Source organism: Anolis carolinensis, chromosome 5, assembly GCF_035594765.1.
Source record: "Anolis carolinensis isolate JA03-04 chromosome 5, rAnoCar3.1.pri, whole genome shotgun sequence".
In the NCBI taxonomy this organism is placed as follows: domain Eukaryota; kingdom Metazoa; phylum Chordata; class Lepidosauria; order Squamata; family Dactyloidae; genus Anolis; species Anolis carolinensis.
In genome coordinates, this window is record NC_085845.1 from 27,033,549 (window position 1) to 27,051,446 (window position 17,898).

Consider the following 17,898-nt stretch of genomic DNA (forward strand, 5'->3'; position numbering starts at 1 on the left):
GAAGTTGTGAAATCATCTACCTTCCATGAGCAATCCTGCTGATAGTAATGAATCACTGGAGGTGTGGTGAGGCCCTCCTCCTCCAATGATCTGTGCTGAGATATCTTTTTGCTTGTGATTAGTAATTGTGAAGAAACACTGACCTCATGGCAATAGTTGAAGTTGGTGGGGAAGTAAGAGAGAGGCCTGGTGAAGAGTAAATATGCCATTTTAATTAGTAGGTTTATGCATGCAGGCATCTGTGATCTGTGTATGACTTTTGAGTTGTGATCCTGTTCTTTGAAGTATTAATATTCAAACAAGGGAGTGGGTCCCTGATCTACTGGCTACCAGTCTCTGGAGCAGGGTTTCTCAAACCAAACTGTGCTCCTCCAGATGATTTGGACTTCAGCTCCTACAATTCCTAACTGCCGGTAAGCTGGCTGGGGTTTCTGGGAGCAGAAGTCCAAAACACCTAGAGGAGCACAGTTTGAGAAGCACTGTTCTAGAAAGCTTTGAGAGGAGAAAGAAACAATTCTAGCCAATGGGTGCAAATAGAATAGCAGTTCATGGCATACTGAGGTGTGGGAATGGTTGATTCCTCATATAAGCTGAAGAAGCACAGCTTGAAAAGGATTGTGCCTCCTTGCATGAGGCCAGGGGTAAATGAACACTGGCCTTCTAGATGTCATTTGACCCTAGCTCCCAGCATTCATCAATCAGTCCAGAAGTTTCAGTCCAACCACCTGGAGGGCTGGACCTTGTCCACCTGTTCTGTAGGCTATAGTGTATGCTAGATATGTCATTGAGGCAGGAATTCCCTTCATTTTTTTCTGCTTCCTACCTTGGGGAATGTCTCTTGGAGAATGGTTACAAATTATCTTGAAATCCCATGGAACATTTGCTGTGCATACTGACAGAATTAATGCTGAAATTTTGAAAAATAATTTCATTGCCCATAGGTAAAGGTAAAGGTTTCCCCCGACATTAAGTCTATCCGTGTCCGACTCTGGGAGTTGGTGCTCATCTTCATTTCTAAGCCAAAGAGCCGGCGTTGTCTGTATACACTTCCAAGGTCATGTGGCTGGTATGACTGCATGGAGCCCTGTTACTTGGGGCTAACAGTAGGATCTCACCCCACTCCCCGGATTCGAACCGCTGACCGCGGTTCGAATCCACGGTCAGCAAGTTCAGCAGCTCAGCAGTTTAACTCACAGTACCATCAGGGGCTCTCATTGTCCATAGCCCAAGTATAATTCTAACAATGATGGTGACTTATTCTTGGTAAACTCTAGTAAGAATAAACTGTTGATGGGAATGTATTGTACTGGACATTCTTATTTTTTGCTAGCTTGGGTACCCAGTGATGCCTGGGTTATTTGAAAAAGGCATTGTTTGTTTTTTGATGCTATGATGGGATTCACAGTAGTCCCTGAATGTAGATGAAGGTATTGCAAACAGGGTCCATTCTCCCCTAACCTCACCAAGATATGAAATGTAGCACCGGGGGGGGGGGGGGGGGTGTCTGTGTCCCAAGTTTGGTCCAAGTCTGTCATTCGTGGGGGTTGCAGTGGTCCATGGAAATCAGAGCCCCAGCCAGAAAAATACATTGCTGCCCCCCAAATGTACACACATACAAACATTGTCTTTTATGATTATATATCGATGTAGCTATATAGAATAGATAAAACAAGGAAAGAAAATCTTTTCAAAGTTTATCCCTCCTCAAATGTCCTTTATGTGAATATTATAAATATTCAGAATATCATAATCAAGATCATAGTAAAGATTAATTCTAACTAATCAGAAATAGTTCTAAAGGAGAACTGTATGTTTGTATGTATATTGTTCTTCATGGATTTGCAACTTTTGCCAGTACTACTCCAGGTGGTAGCCTATAAAGAAGTGCTGGTCTGTGTTCTGTCAAATTGTAGTCTGTGTTGAGCTTCTAAGAAATATTTAAAAAGCAGATGTGGTCAGTGGACACAAATATATTGCCAGACTCTGGCAATATTGATCAAAATGTCTTGTCACTGAGATATCTTTAAAAACACCAGACTACAATATCCCTAAAAATTACTTAGCAGTATGAATATAGTGACTAAAGCAATATTCCAAATTCTACTATCGATGGACTACAATAACTAGATGTAATAAAGACAAATTCTGCCGCTTCTGGATGCTGCTTTAGTCTTGGTGTGTCTTTGGGTGGCATAATTCTGCAGCTGAGAAGCAGTCACTGAAAATAATTATCTACTGTATAGTCCCTTCATTTTTCTGATGGTTACTAGACACATCATGAACCAGAACCATCTTAGCCATAAGATTGGAGTGGACAAAGTATGGCTTTTCATAAATTGTTGGACTGTAGAGACCAACTTCCCTAACCAATATAGCCAATGATTAACATCCTGGCATGCTCGTGGAAGATTATAAGAAACTCTTGTTGTTCCAGTGACCTATATCTAGGAAAAGGTAGACTTGTGCTCTAGTTAAAATTACTAAATACTTAATGTTGACTTTTTTTCTATTTCAAACGGAGGTTATCAAGAGTCGCCAGTTCCAGTTGTATGGCTGTGTCACCAAGCAGAATTAATAAAAGGCCTAAGGCACCACTGTTGCAACTTCAATTTCTGGCAGCATACTGAAGGTCCCAAGCCACTCCCAGTCTATACATTTCTATGCTCAGGGAAACTTCCACACCAGCAGGTTTGTGGTATCATTAACATAGGAGATTTTTAAAATTTATTACGCCACCCATCCTTCAAGGAGTTCTGAGCTTGTAAATGCCCTTTTAAAGCTTCTCCATGGAATTCCATCACACCTCCATGTGTAGTGTGCATTGTGAACATAACGGCCTGGAATTTGATGTATGTATTTGTTCCTTCAGTTCATCTGTTGACTAATAGGGGCCCCATGAATTTCAAGGGTTTTCTTAGGCAAGGATAACACAGAGATGGTTTTGCCAGTTTCTTCTTCTGAAATATATAACTTATCTCCCATGAATTAATCTTCCTTCAAAAGGTAATACCCAGGCTAATTTAATATGTCTGTAAGTAGTCTCATTGACTACTAAATGCTGAAGGCAATAAGAAAGGAAAGCTGCTTCTAGCACATCTTTCTTGCAGAATTCTCAAAGGCATTTGTTGAACTATCATGGAATCATAGAGGACCCTTCCAGGCAGGCCCTATATCCCAGGTTTTCTGTTTATTCCAGATTATCTGGCAGTGTGAATTCACCCTGAGTCCCTTCGGGTGAGAAGGGCGGGGTATAAATGTTGGAAATAAATAAATAAAACTCATATAATCCAGTTTAAAGCAGAAAACCTGGAATCAGATCCTGGGATATAGGGCCTGTCTGGAAGGGCCCAAAGTTGAAAGAGACCACAAGAGCCACCCAGTCCAACATCCTGCCACACATGAGTAATATATTTAATCAGAGATGGATTAGATTATGATAGGAAGCATGTGTCCCTGCAGTTGATATTAAATCTTCATCATGATCTATGTTGTCTACTTGTTCTGGGGCTTTCATTGCAACTGCATCTAAAAAGCCACAGGATTCTCACACCAAGGTGAGATTTGCTGCAGCATAATCTTAAACAGTGATCCATGCTACTACTGATAAATGTTATTGCAAATTGGAAACCATCTCCATTTGGCTTGTCTGTTTTTTCTTTCTTTCTGCCCCTTAGCTACTTTTGAATCCTTTCCAAGATGACAAGTTTCTAAAAAGAATCTGTAGGTATCCCAAAATCAGTTCTAGTATCACAACCACCAGTTATATTTTGCCACAAGATAAAAGTATTGATTTAGTTCTGCTTTCTGATTGCTGTGAAAGCATTTTGCCAATTCTGAGTGTTGTGACATCATCTGGAAAGGCTATTTGCTTGATCTGCTGGTTTTGAAACGCAGTGGGATGCATTATGAATCATAAAAAACTGACTGCAGTCTGAATCAGAGATGAAACATCACTCTGGAGAGAAAATAAAGAGGGATTTGTACTCCTCTGTCATGGCTTCATTGTAATTTTCATCTCAACTGCAGGTAAAAGCAATCTGTTTTAGCTGACCTATGTAGAATATATCCATGTGAAATATATTTAGGACTAACTGGTTAGGGCTGTTGCTTCTAATTACCATTTTAATACATAATGCATTATATTGAGAGCCAGTATGGTGCAGTGGTTTGAAATTGGACTGTAACCCTGGAAGACAAGGGTTTGAATCTTCAACCGCAGGGTGATTTTGGGCAAGTTGCATTCTCTCAGCCTCAGAAGAAGGCAAAGGCAAACCTCTGCTGAACAAACCTTGCCAAGAAAATCTATTATAGGTTTGTTGTTGAAGGCTTTCATGGCCGGAATCACACGGTTGTTGTATGTCTTTCGGGCTGTGTGGCCATGTTCCAGAAGTATTCTCTCCTGACGTTTCGCCCACATCTATGGCAGGCATCCTCAGAGGCTGTGAGGCATGGATAAACTAGGCAAGGAAAGGAAAAAAATATATATCTGTGGAGAGTCCAGGGTGGGCAAGAGTCTGTTGTCACTGGGAAGCCAGCATTAATGTTATAGGTTTGCTGTAGGGTCACTATAACTCGGAAATGACTTGAAAACATACAACACTGCAACCATTAGCATTTTTAATTGTCATCTGCATTCAAAATTGAATATGCATTAATTACCTTGTGTGATCATAAAACCTCTGTTTAGGTTTTGGTTGTCACCATCCTTAAAGTATTTACCTGAGGTTGCTTTTTGCCCAAGTAGGGTTTTGGGGGAGAATTTCATGGTTTTGCTGTGAAATACTGTATTCATATTGGTAGATGTAGGCCTTGATGCTCATCTTGTTAATAAAAGTACTGACAACTGTCCTAAAAATATTCAAAGTGATGTATGCTTATCAATAAAATAAAATTAATTTTGATGTATATTTTCTACCTGATAGCTTTGTTGTTTGAAGCAGCTGCAATATCACATAACAGCATTCTTCATTGGGCACCAACCACCATAAATAAACAGGGGTGTTTGGAGTGTTAGCATTTATACTCCAGCAAGAGATCAGAGTGATAAGAGAGCATCCAGGTGTTCATGGCTCTTTAGAGAGGAGTGTAGTGTCAAGCATGCTTGAGAGATGGCCAATAGCTTTATGTAGAAAAAAAGTTCTCAATAATAAAATTATAGGAAAAATGCTATAGTACATTTGAGCTCTATTATTTTTATATAATTTTCAAATAAGCTGAGTCTTGCTTCTCAGCTCTGAATTTCAAAGGGGCAAATAGTTGCATTTAGACCACCTCTAACCATCCACTTCCTCAATAATGATAGATGTTTGAGTCTAAGTGAAACAGCAGAAGAGAGATCAAATATTATCGGTATTTTGACTTGGAGCTACTATTGCTAGCTTTTTTTTAAGTTACTGTTATACATGTGCAAAATTTGCTCATATATTTGGATGATGGGAGGATGTTGTAGATTAGATAAGTAGTAGCTGGCATTTTGGCTTGTTTGATGCAAAGAGTCTATAACAGGCATGGGCAAACTTTGGCCCTCCAGGTGTTTTTGGACTCCAACTCCCACAAAGTTGGAATTGTGGGAGTTGAAGTCCAAAACACCTGGAGGGCCAAAGTTTGCCCATGCCTGGTCTATAATGATTTTTTAATCGTGTCAGAAATAACTTGAGAACATACTGCAAGTCGCTTCTGATGTGAAAGAATTGGCCATCTACAGAGGCATTGCTCAGGGGATGCCCAGATGTGAGCTAATAGCTGACAGATGGGAGTTCACTCCATTTCGTGGATTCAAACCACCAACCTTCAGATTAGCGTTTCATCTGGCACAAGGTTTTAACCCACCACAGCTACATTTATGATTAAAGAAAACCAACAAGTTGAAGTGCTGTAAGACTATAATTGTTCAGTTGAGTTATGAAGGGTTTTAATGGACTGAGGAGCCTGTTGAAAATTGGACTATCCACAACAAGACATAATCCAGAACTGACTTCAACATTTTGTATATTACCCATAGGCATCATATTACAGATGTCTGTAGATCCCTAATAAAGTTTAAGCTGCTTACTCCAAAGTATGTGGGTACCATTACACTCTTATTTCTGTAGGTACTATGCATTAACCCACAGGCACTTTATTGCTGGTGTCTATGGGTTAATGCCTAGGGTTATAATTCTGTACCTAAGTACTGTACTTGTAAATAAGCAGCATTGAGATAAATAAGACTTTGTTCCGAGTAACTGCATTATTGGCATTGATTTGTTAATTATTTAACAATCAGAAGTGGACTTTTGTTAATTTTCTAAAATATTTTAGTTATTCCAGATCTTTGGTATCAAGTGAACAGCCCTTATGTCTTAAAACTAAATTTCCATTTTAGCTCTTGAACTTTTAAAAATATTTCATTGAATAATCCAAAATATTGCACATTTTAAAGGGAAGGCTGTTGTAGACCTTTGCTTTTTAATCACACAAGATTCAGTCAGAAAAGCACCAGGTTCTTTTTTTAAAAGATAAGCTCATTAAAGCCTGCATTTTTGTGTCAGTGCCAGTATTTCTTCATGCCTCTGTCAAGAATCTTTGCTCTATGGAGTAACTAAAATTAAAAATAACAGTAAGGGAAATAAGGTGTGTCATGTCACTTCAAAAAATGAGGCACTCTAGTTTCTTTGACTGAGTTTTGTGTTCTGAAACTTAGATACAAATTACTTTGAGGTACTCATGCTTTTAATTAATTAGATCGGATTTTGCATCTCTAGTAGTCATATGTGCGAAATTCGTTTTTCCCGTTTCATCCGTTTATTTCATTTATTTCGTTCCTTTTGAGGCACGAAACAAGAAGGCCACTCCTGGTACGAAAATAAACTCGACACAAAAGTAAGCAGGAGCGGGTACCAACTCCAAGCCTGTTTTTTGGAATTATAGTTATGGAGGAGAGGAGAGGGATTGTGCTTACCTTGCACCACTGCTGATGTCTAGGGGTGGATCCACGGTGGGATCCTTGGCACAGGGCTGGCATGGGGCTTGCCCTCCATCACGTTTGTTGGGGGCCTTGCTTTGCAAGCACCTGCCAGGGCCTTTGAGCCTGCAAACGCAGTGGAGGGCAAGCCCTGCACCAGCCCTGCACCAAAGATCCCACTATAGGTCTGCCCCTAGACCTCAGCAGTGGTGCAAAGTATGGAAATGCCAACAGCCCTGAAACTGAGTGGATGGAGACTGTGGGAAGCCCACCCATTGCCACCAATGGGACAAAAATATTCATTTTTTTCAGATGCGGGACAAGAAAGCTCATTTTTGGAAGTCGTGCACAAAACTGAAAACGGGGCCATATGAATGAAACAAACAGAAACAGGTAGCGATCCTATACAAATGCACGAGATAGTCACTGTATGTTGCTTATATGTTGGAAGGTCATGTAAATTCATCAGCCTTATTTGGCAATTTATGTTTCTTTTTTTTTTGTCTTGTTAGAATGAATTTGTATCCAAGTGTAATATGTGAAGTTTTTTATGGCAAGTCCATTTCTTAGAGGAGAGAATTGAAATAATGTACTGTATATAGGTGAACATTTTCATACGGGTTGGGTGTAAATGCTGCCATCTGTATAGTTAGAAGTAAGATCACCACTGTAGTTAAAATAACTTGCTTAGAAATTAATATTGTGGGGAATAGATTAATCGTGTCATTTCAACTACCTCTTCATGTTCTCGTAGAAGGACAATGCTTGAATTTTCTTGCTTCTTTTTTCTATGTGTGTGTGCTTTTATTAGATACTCCAGCAGTTTATATTCAAAGTATATCAATAATATACTTAATTGTGATTTCTTGAATACTGTCTGACATTGGGTGTATGTTTGGAACCTAGGAAGAATTAATTACTATAGAAAAGGTCTATTATAGTGATAGAATGTACACACAGTTTGCAACATTGACCTTTCTAGTCAGACGGAGAGATTAGTAGTTGCAAGGTGCTTTCACTTTATTGCCGGTCGCCTTTACTCCATTCAGCATTTCCACAGATCCAGCCAGTCAAGCTCCCACGTGGACGTTGCGCACATGGCCGCACTGTTTACAAACACCTCCCAGAATGCCCAAGAGTTGTTGCATAACAAGCGGGTGCAGCATTTCACAAGTCAGCAGCGCTAGTTCATCGCGGTCTATGTTTCCACTCCATATTTTACTATTGCCCACAGCCACTATTTCCTTATTACTAGCTAGTTAGAGTATTCCAAGAGTTCTTTTTTCCTTTCTTTTTTGGTCTTCTCTTTCAAAAAATCTCCTTTTGTTTTGATGACTTTGATTTCTGTAGCTTCCAACAAGGTCATCTGTGGTGAACCGAAAATAGAAACTCCACGCTCAAGGAAGAACTGGAATTGGGCAGTGTAAACTAAGAGTTTGTATGCCATAGGGAGTATAATTTAGTCCGTGCTTGCCAAAAAGGCAACTAGAGAGTCTGTAAGCAGTTACAAACGCATGCAAGTCATGGTGGGTGTGTTCTCTGCTTTTAGATTCTACAGTTTTGAGCAATCTAAACGGCGTGAAAAGGAGGCTGCAATCCTGTAGATAGTTAAGCTGCATAAAACCCAATGAAGAAACGGGTGTTGGGATGGTTTGGCTCTGGAGAACTGTGGCCTAAACATTTCACCTTTTTCCAGATTTAGTAGACTTGTCACTGTCACAGTGACTTTCTTATTTTTCTTGAAGTTAAATGTGAATTTTGCTGGCTGAGATGTTTAGAAAACTGATCAGGCTACTGCAAGTTATTTTAGAAAGGAGCATGCTGTCACAGGCTAAAATGGAAAGTCACAGATGGTAATAACCTTGACTCAATTTGCCATATACATTTCATGTTGCACTTCCAGAGCATTTATGCCTCAGCCAACACACAGCTACCACATTGTTGCTCCCTCTTGTATTAATATGTGTGCATAGTGCATGTGTGTGTGTAAAGACTTATGAGTTGCAATCCTTGGCATGTTTGCTTTTCTAGTTCTACCTTGTTACTTGTGCCTTTTCTCCTCTCCCAAATGAACAGAAAACTAATAGTCTTAATAATTACTTTGTTTTAAAATTGTAGGGGACTGCTTGCATACAGTTTTAAGAATCCCTTGTCTTTTGTTGCAAAAGGGAAACATTGTAGCCTTCAGAAAGAGCTTGTATTTTCCAAGGTTCTCCTTTTGTTTTGATTTCGGGTGGGAACTGTGTATTTTCCTTATTATTTTTGGCTTAAGTGATCTGAAGAAATGCAAGCTCAGCAAGGCTTAGTAACATTTTAACTCCAACCTATTCTTGGCTCTTATAGTAAAGGTCAAAAGTAAATGAGGTCCACAGCTGCATTTCAAAGGGATTGGCAGGGGAATGAAGCTGTTTTTTAAACAAAGAAAAAGTATCACACTGATTATAATTCATAGTATATCATGGACATGCTTGCGTGAGAGAGCAAATTAACACACAGAAAATGTCAGTATCTAATGAAAGTTTGGATATAGAAATTATAAATTATAAATAGAAATTATAAATCAGAAGTGGGTGTATATATTGCTTAGAAAAAAATGAGGCCACCTGTACTTGATTCAAATGTCTAATAAAATGTCAATAATTCCACAAAGGAAGGTAATAATGTATTTTTTTACAATTAGGATTTCTGCCTTGCTGCACTTCTTGGATAAATATTTACCACTAAATTAATTTACCTTTAAAGATTGACAGAACACCTGAGAAACATATTATGTCTGAAAGAAAACTACAATAGACCTCTTGAGTTGTGCTGTTTCATTGTATTTAAAAGGAACTGAGGTGGTTGTGTATATGTACTTTCATATATCAGCTCTATTAGGCTGCTTTTTAAAGTCAGAAATAAATATTTGAACAAACATCAAGCGTTTGTTCCTGTGTCACTGGTTTTGTGATGCTAAATAATGTCCACGTCCTTGCTATCCTTGTGTTTTCTATTGTTTCTCTTCAATACTGTCTATTGTACTTATTAAAACAATGGGCATTAGCATTAAAGCATGGGTTCTGGATTCAGGAGAGCTTGCTTGCCTTGAACTCCAGTGCTCTTTGGGAGAAGAAATAAAATGTCAATTTTTAAGAAAGTAAATACCCAGCAGTGTTAATTGTTTGTTGCTGTCGGCCATGGTGAGGAAGCTTTCTAAGCCGAAATAGATTGGAACGTGCTGGTCTTATGCGGCGAGGATAAATTGGAAGGATAAATATCTGAGTACCAGGTTTTACCTCCAAAGCGGGAGTTCCAAGCCATGCTGATGGCTCGCAACGTGGCTTCGCGCACATGGCTGTAGTGTTTACAAACATGATCCCAGAATTCCTGAGAGCAGTTATGTAACAGCAAGTGCTGTAGCAGGCTAACTAAAGTGACCTGGATCCCGGATGTTGGCGTAGACTCAGTGAAGCAGTTCGGCAGGGGAAATACGCACACGCTGTCTAGGAAAAAGCACATCGAGTATCTAAGGACACGACTTTCCTCTTGCAGTCATTCATTAAAATGAGAAGATGTTTCAGGAGCGTTTTAATATAATAACTCTAATGGCAAGTTCTAAGCACTATTAGCTTCCTATATTTTAATGATTGAATATTTTCAGAAGGTACATAAGAGGGAACAGTGTTGAAACATATATTCTTCTAGAAGGATTTTCTTGTATTCTTGAATTTTAAAATTGCATTTTGGAAATTAAGGATGTTTGTGACAGGCAGCACAAAGGACATTCCTCCAAAGATTACACATATAAAATGTAACTGCTGACGCAAGTTATGGGCTGGATGCAGCTATAGTGTAGAATTAATGCAGTTTGACACCACTGTAACTGCCATGGATCAATACTTTGGAATCATGGAAGTTGTAGTTTGGTGAGGCACCAGCACTCTTGAGCAGAGAAGACTGAATACTGTATAAAATTACAACTCCCATGACTTGCTCCATCTGTCAAGGGTGCTTTGGTTGTGCTTTCCTACATGGCAGGGGGTTGGACTAGATGGCCCATGTGGTCTCTTTCGACTCTATTATTCTATGATTCCATATCATTGAGCAATGGCAGTTAAAGTTTGGTGTCAAGCTGCATTAATTCTGCACTGTAGATATATCCAAAAGTTTTCATATGCGGCTAGTTTTCTTGCATGCAGCGTGATTTATCTTTGTGCAAGATCAGCCGTGGTTATCAGATGCCACAATGGCAATGACATAGTATTAAATATGTTGTCAATTATGTGAGAACATGTTGAACCTTTTAAAATTATGCCAACCAGTTTGCCATATATTATGCTTGCATACATGCCATGACAATGCTAGAAAGGTAGGAGTATTAGTTGCACATGCCTAATTTATAACAGGATAAAAAATTTTCCCTTCTTAAATATATTGTGATTCTTATTTTAAACAATATGTAGATGGAATTCCTGCAAATGATTAAAAACTTTTTTTGTTGTAGAATTATGAAATTTGTAATTCAACAACACCTGGAGACTTGCAGGCATGAAACAACTGAATTGTATAATATTACTCACTTATGTATTAAGATTAATAAATACTGACCAAAAAGAAGGTTACCTGTTAAGCAAGAGCTAAAAGCCCACTGCTGCAGAAAAGAGGAAAATTAACACAATTCACTGGACATTTGCCCATTACTAAAGTAGTCATGGTTAAAACAAGGCATTCTCAAAAACAGAAGTCAATATGTTGGCTCTCTGTGTATGGTCAGTTCTGCCATATCCTTTTTAGCGTAGTTATTTTAGAATATGAAGTAATGAGAAACCAGTGACCTTTCTTTCTTACACATTATGGAAGGATTTTTCAAATATTTTCAAACAATGGGTGCTTGCCATAGATGCAGGCAAAACATCAGGAGAGAATGCTTCTGGAATATGGCCATACAGCCCAGAAAACTCACAGCAACACAGTGCTTCCGGCTGTAAAAGCCTTCAACTACACAATGGGACCTGTGCTATCAGAAGTTTGGAGAACTCCAAGAACAAAATATTTGAAAAATCCACAGCCTGAAATGCCCTTGACATATTGCATACATTTCAGTAACTCAAGCTCTACAGCTTAGTAAAAATTGTCATATCATTGTCTCCCCGCCGATTTGTTAAGGTCAGGGTATCTAAATTTATGTAAACCTTGGAACAGAATCTGTGCTGGCAATATTAATTCATCTGCTAAAATTGGGTTGGCTGCTTGCTTGTTTTGGTTGTTGCTTCATAGGTATCAAATAACCAGTGGCAAATTAATCTTTGCCACTTCATTGTGTTTAACTCATTTTAAAAAACTGCACAGCTCCATACAAGTCCTTTATAAGCACAAAATGCTTTTTAAAATGTTGTTTTAAATCATTACAGACACAGTCATCTGGTGGCCTTTTAAGGCCTAGTTTGGAGGAATGGTACAAGTTCAGTCCCTTACACAGTAATAAATTTGTTTGAAGCAGTTGTGACATTTTTAATGGATGTTATATGTATCAAAAAGCTTCAACAAATAAACAAGAAGCAGAAACAGTTGAGGTTGCAATCCTTTGCTTGAGAGTAAGCCTCATTTAACTTCTGAGCAGAAGTTCAGCATGTGACCAAACTCCTGAGATGTATACTCAAAGACAACATATTTTTAAAAGACAAGGCTTTAGTTTTAGTTTTAATCCATATGAAGTGCCATCATATTTCTGAAAGTACCAGGACTCAATTTGGTTTAAATGAAAGTCCTTTATGCTCTTTTATCTTGTGTTGGCTCATGGTTACAAGTAATGTAGCAAGGTTGTCTGAAAGGACATCTTCTAGAGCAGAGGTTGGACAACTTGTTTTGGATGACAGCACCCAGAACCCCTGGGATTTCTGAGAGTTGTTCAAAAAAAGTGACTTTTCCAAACTTTTATTCAGACCCTCAAGAATTCCACCAAGTTTACATCTCTTTAAAAGATCTATCAAGGTGTGTAGTAATATAAAATATTATAATATAATATTTATGTGTAATATAAAATATTTTGGAAAAATTATGCATTTGCATTACACATCTAGACCAGTGGTTCTCAGTCTGGGGTCCCCAGATGTTTTTGGCCCACAACTCCCAGAAATCCAGGCCAGTTTAACATCTGTTAAGATTTCTAGAAGTTGAAGGCCAAAAACATCTGGGGACCCCGGGTTGAAAACCACTGATCTAGACCTTATTCCCATTTCAGTTACTTGATTAGACAACACATGGATTTCAGAATTTGAGACTATATGGAATGGAGGAATTTGGAAGTTTGGAGATTTCTCCATGGAAAAAGTTTCCTGCATGTGGAAAAACAGCATATCAGAAAGAATAGGGATGGTTTCTTCTTTTGCATGTGTGTTGTTCATCCACATGAACGCGGGAGCAGTCTTTCAGAGGAGCCCTCATCTGCAGTTGAATGTTGTGAATGTCTCATATTTCAAATGCAGATACCAAAGAGTGAATGCTTATGGGGATAATCTCCTCTGCTCTCATCTTCCATAATACCATTTGGAGAGTATTAAAAGAGTTTAATTCTACAAGTTTAATTTTTGAAGAACAGGATGTGAGAGAAATGATAGGAAATTATAAGGAGCAGTTTAGCTTTGCTGCTTTCTCCAGATAGGCCAGTTCTCTGTGTCAGTTTAGATTACTATCTCAGAATAAATACAGACGCTGTCATGGGCCTGTCGTCTAAACAGTGAAAAGAAAAAGAAATCCTGTCCAGCAGGTTTAGCAAAAAGCCACACCTAAAGCTGGATGGATTCCTACCTATTCCTTTAACAGAAATGGATCTTAAGGTGTTGAGGACACTGCTCTGATATAAAACTGTAGACAAGTATTGCTTGGAAATGTATCAAGGCATGGTAGGATGGCACAGCTATCCCCTTTAGTACATGTGGACCTTTGAATTGCTTTTACTATAAGCAAAAGCACCCATGCCTCAAACAGATATTTGCTTTGAGCTTCTCTTTTGCAACAGAGCAGTCTATGCTCTAAACCTCTTCTTTCTGAAGTTCTCTACAGCTTGAACATTTTGGATTAGTCCTTAAGAAGCTGTGTGTATGACTCCCTGAAAAAGAATATCTGTAGAGATAACCTTATTTCAAAGAAAGGAAGGCAAATTTCAAAAGGGTATCCCTTTGCTGGACTTTGATCAAAGTTCTGGGGGCAGAGTAGTGCTTTTTGCTTATGCCACTACTTTCTGAGGGTCAGGGCAGAAAGCCTCATGAACTATCAGAAGATGGGTTTGATGATACATCTGAGGAAAGGGAACATTTTAGATAATAAAATAAAAAAAGCCATAGGAACTTGCCTGTACTGGATGCTACTGAAACAAAACACTTGGTAACACTTTGTAAGCTATCTGCTATTTGAATTGGAATATCCGTTTACAGTATAAAGCAGTAAAAGCTCTGGATTTCTTGCTTTTTCAAACCCTTCTGAAGTTGTTGGATTCAAGTTCCCAATAGTGCCTTCCAGAATAGCACTGATAGTTCATCACTAACCAGAGGATCATTGATCTTGGAATCTAAGCATAATTGGCTTTGGTTAATATTTGGATGAGAGATAGCCAACAAATACCTGGTGTCGTTGGCTGTTTAAGAGGAAGGACATGGAAACCTACTGGGTGACCTTAGGCAAGTCACACTCAGCTTCAGGGTGAGTCTACACTATAGAATGAATACAGAGTCACACCACTTTAATTGCCATGGCTCCATGCTATGTAATCCTGGGAGTTGTCATTTAACAAAGTCTGTAGCCTTCTCTGCCAAATAGTGCTCATGCCTCACCAATCTACAACTCCTATGATTCCATAGCATTGAGCCATGTCAGTTAACATGAATCAAACTGCATTAATTCTACATTGTAGATACACTCTCAGAAGTTAAAGGAACCCCCCTCTGAACAAAGAGTTGCTTTTTGTGGGGTCCCACAGGGTTCAATATTGTCCCCCATGATGTTTAATGTCTACATGAAGCCGTTGGGGGAGATCATCCAGAGTTTTGGAGTTTGATGCCATCTATACGCAGATGATGTCCAACTCTATCACTCCTTTCCACCTGCTACTAAGGAGGCTCCTGAACCGGTGCTTGGTGGCTGTGATGATCTGGATGAGAGCGAACAAATTGAAATTGAGTCCAGACAAGACAGAGGTACTCTTGGTCAGTCGGAAGGCTGAACAGGGTATAGGGTTACATCTTGTGCTGGATGGGGTTACACTCCCCCTGAAGACACAGGTTCGCAGTTTGGGAATGCTCCTGAACCCCTTGCTGAGCCTGAAACCCCAGGTTTCAGCGGTGGCCAGGGGCGCTTTTGCACAATTAAAACTTGTGGGCTAGTTCTGCCCATACCTTGGGAAGTCAGACTTGGCCATGATAGTCCATGCTCTTGTCACATCTTGAATAGACTACTGCAACGTGCTCTGTGTGTGATTGCCTTTGAAGATTGTTCAGAAGCTTCAAATAGTCCAATGGGCAGCAGCCAGATTACTTGCTGGAACGATGTACAGCAGGGAGTGTACACCCCCTCCCCTTGTGTCAGCTCCATTGACTACCAGTTTGCTACCAAGCACAATTCAAAGTGCTGCCTTTGGTCTATAAAGCCCTAACAAGGTTCCGATCCAACATACCTGTCCAAATGTATCTTTCCCTATGAACCGGTGAGAGCATGAAGATCTGCCGGGGAGGCCCTGCTCTCGAGCCTGCCTCCTTCGCAGGTGCGGTTGGTGGGGACGAGACAGGGCCTTTTCAGTGGTGGCCGTTCAGCTGTGGAACTCCCTTCTCAGGGAAATTTGATCAGCTCCCTCTCTCCTGACCTTCAGAAAGAAACTGAAAACAAGGCTATGCGTTCAAGCCTTTGGAGAACGGGCAGTGCAATTGGTGGCAATGAAGTAAGCATAATACAATTGGAATGGCCCCTGTACTGTGACCTTGGATTTGTGTGGTTTTAATAGCTGATTTTAATGTATTAATATAATGTTGTAATGTTATGATTTTGATTTTTCGATTTTTCAATGTTTTATATTTATGTATATTATATCTGTTGTTTGTATGGCATTGAATATTGCCCTCTTCTAAGCTGTTCTGATTCCTCTTTGGGGTGAGAAGAATGGGATAAAAATCTAGTAAATGAATGAATAATAAATGGCCTTAGGGTTGCTGTAACTCAGAGATATCAACTGAAAATACCACTTCTGAGTATTCTTTGCCTAAGAAAACCCTATGATATTCATGGGATTGCCATAAGTTGACTTGAAGGCAAATTGACACATGCAGATTTCCCACTCAAATTATAACCAGGATGGAGAGTCTTTTCCAGGTTTTGCTGGAATTTCTATCATAAACCTATGGTGTTTCAATAAAAGGTATTTTGTGTGATGCCTTTAAAAGTATTTAGCATATGTCATTGCTGGAGATGAAAAAACAAAAGAAACTCTTGTCTTGTGTACTGTTGTCTCAAACACTTCATTTTACAATATTTAGAAGATGTACTACTTAAAAGATTGAGAAGAGGTGAAGAGAGATAGTTTAAATGAAATGTTTCTATGTGGGCTAAAAAAATCTTCTGGTTTTTGTTCTCTGAATATAAAATCATATTCACCTTTCTAACAGCAATAAACCAGTAGATTTTGTAGTTCTACAATAATCTTCCTTTTCTGAAGAATCAGAACAAACTCGGGATAACTCATCAGACATTAAAAATATTCAGGGGAGAAGTTCTTCTAAGCAGCCCTTTGTTTCCTGCTTTAATATTTCATGAACATGTGATATTGTTTTAAAGCTTGCCGTGATGGTCTTGTGAAGTTTAATATTTAAAGCAGATGGCTGCTTTAATAAGATGGTTGCTATGGAAACTGCACTGTGAAAGCAGTGGTTTGTGTAATGTGTGGTCTCCTTGCTAAACAGCTGAAACATTCTTGAAGCAAACACTTGGAAGAGTGTTATAAGATGGAATATGAAAATGTAATCAGCTCATCTGGCTGGAATCTTGATTTTAAGTGAGATCCATTGGAACTGGAAAGTTGATGCTTTGTTGGCTTTCTAAAGATTTCCTTGAAGCTTCATGGAGAGTGGGTGGAGGTAAGATTTTTATTCTAAGCAATGCTGTGTTCTGTTGTTGATACAATATGATAATTGGATTAGGTTGCTGTAAGTCTTTCGGGCTGTATGGCCATGTTCCAGAAGCTTTTTCTCCTAACGTTTCGGCCACATATGTGGCAGGCATCCTCAGAGGTTGTGAGGTACATCAGGAGAAAAAGCTTCTGGAACATGGTCATACAGCCCAAAAGACTCACAGTAACCCAGTGATTCCAGCCATGAAAGCCTTAGATGATAATTGGGTCAATTCTGCACATTCATACACTGTATATTGCAGATTCCAGGGAATTAAGAAAGCAGTCCATCCGATCATACCATATTTGTTATCTAAAGAAGTGTGAAATGACCTGATGGTCTGATATATATGTACTCCATGTGCAAAGTTCCAGGTTCAGTCTCTGCCTTCTCCACTTGAAGGACCTCTGTCTAGAAAAGATTTGCTGGAGGTCTTGAGGCTGCGGGTCAGAGTGTACATTGATAGGCTAGATAGCCTTTCTGGTCTTCAAGGACTGTGAGTGAAGGCGATGGAAAGTTTCTGCAATAAACAATAGGCTTGAACAATGAAATCAAGGACATTACACTAAATAGTGATAGAGTTTACTGTCACATCAGAAGAATTTTATACAAAAGTCAGTGCTTGAAAGCTTCCAAATGAGCACAAAACAGTATCCTTTTTCATTTCATATATATTGCCTATTCCTAAACAAAACTAGCATTTGCAACATAACCCACAAGCAGACTCCGGTGAAGTACAGAATTGGACAATTAGGTACAAATCAATATAATTATTACGGAGTTTCACATGGGGAGGTGATGGGATTGGGAGTCCCACCTTTTTTG

At 39.1% G+C, this 17,898-nt stretch overlaps 1 protein-coding gene across 3 annotated transcripts in view; it reads left to right on the forward strand.

Moving 5' to 3' along the window:
- The window catches only part of tet2 (tet methylcytosine dioxygenase 2), a 77,849-nt gene that overhangs the window by 5,493 nt on the left and 54,458 nt on the right, over positions 1-17,898 (forward strand). The window contains exon 2 of one of the 3 annotated variants that reach the window (XM_062982618.1): positions 7,256-7,336. The exons of 1 other annotated variant lie outside the window; for it this stretch is intronic. The gene's annotated coding sequence lies outside the window, so the exon portion shown is untranslated. Of the gene's footprint in view, positions 1-7,255; positions 7,337-15,298; positions 17,041-17,898 lie in introns of those variants that run through there. One more of the 3 variants, XM_062982619.1, reaches the window with a different exon arrangement.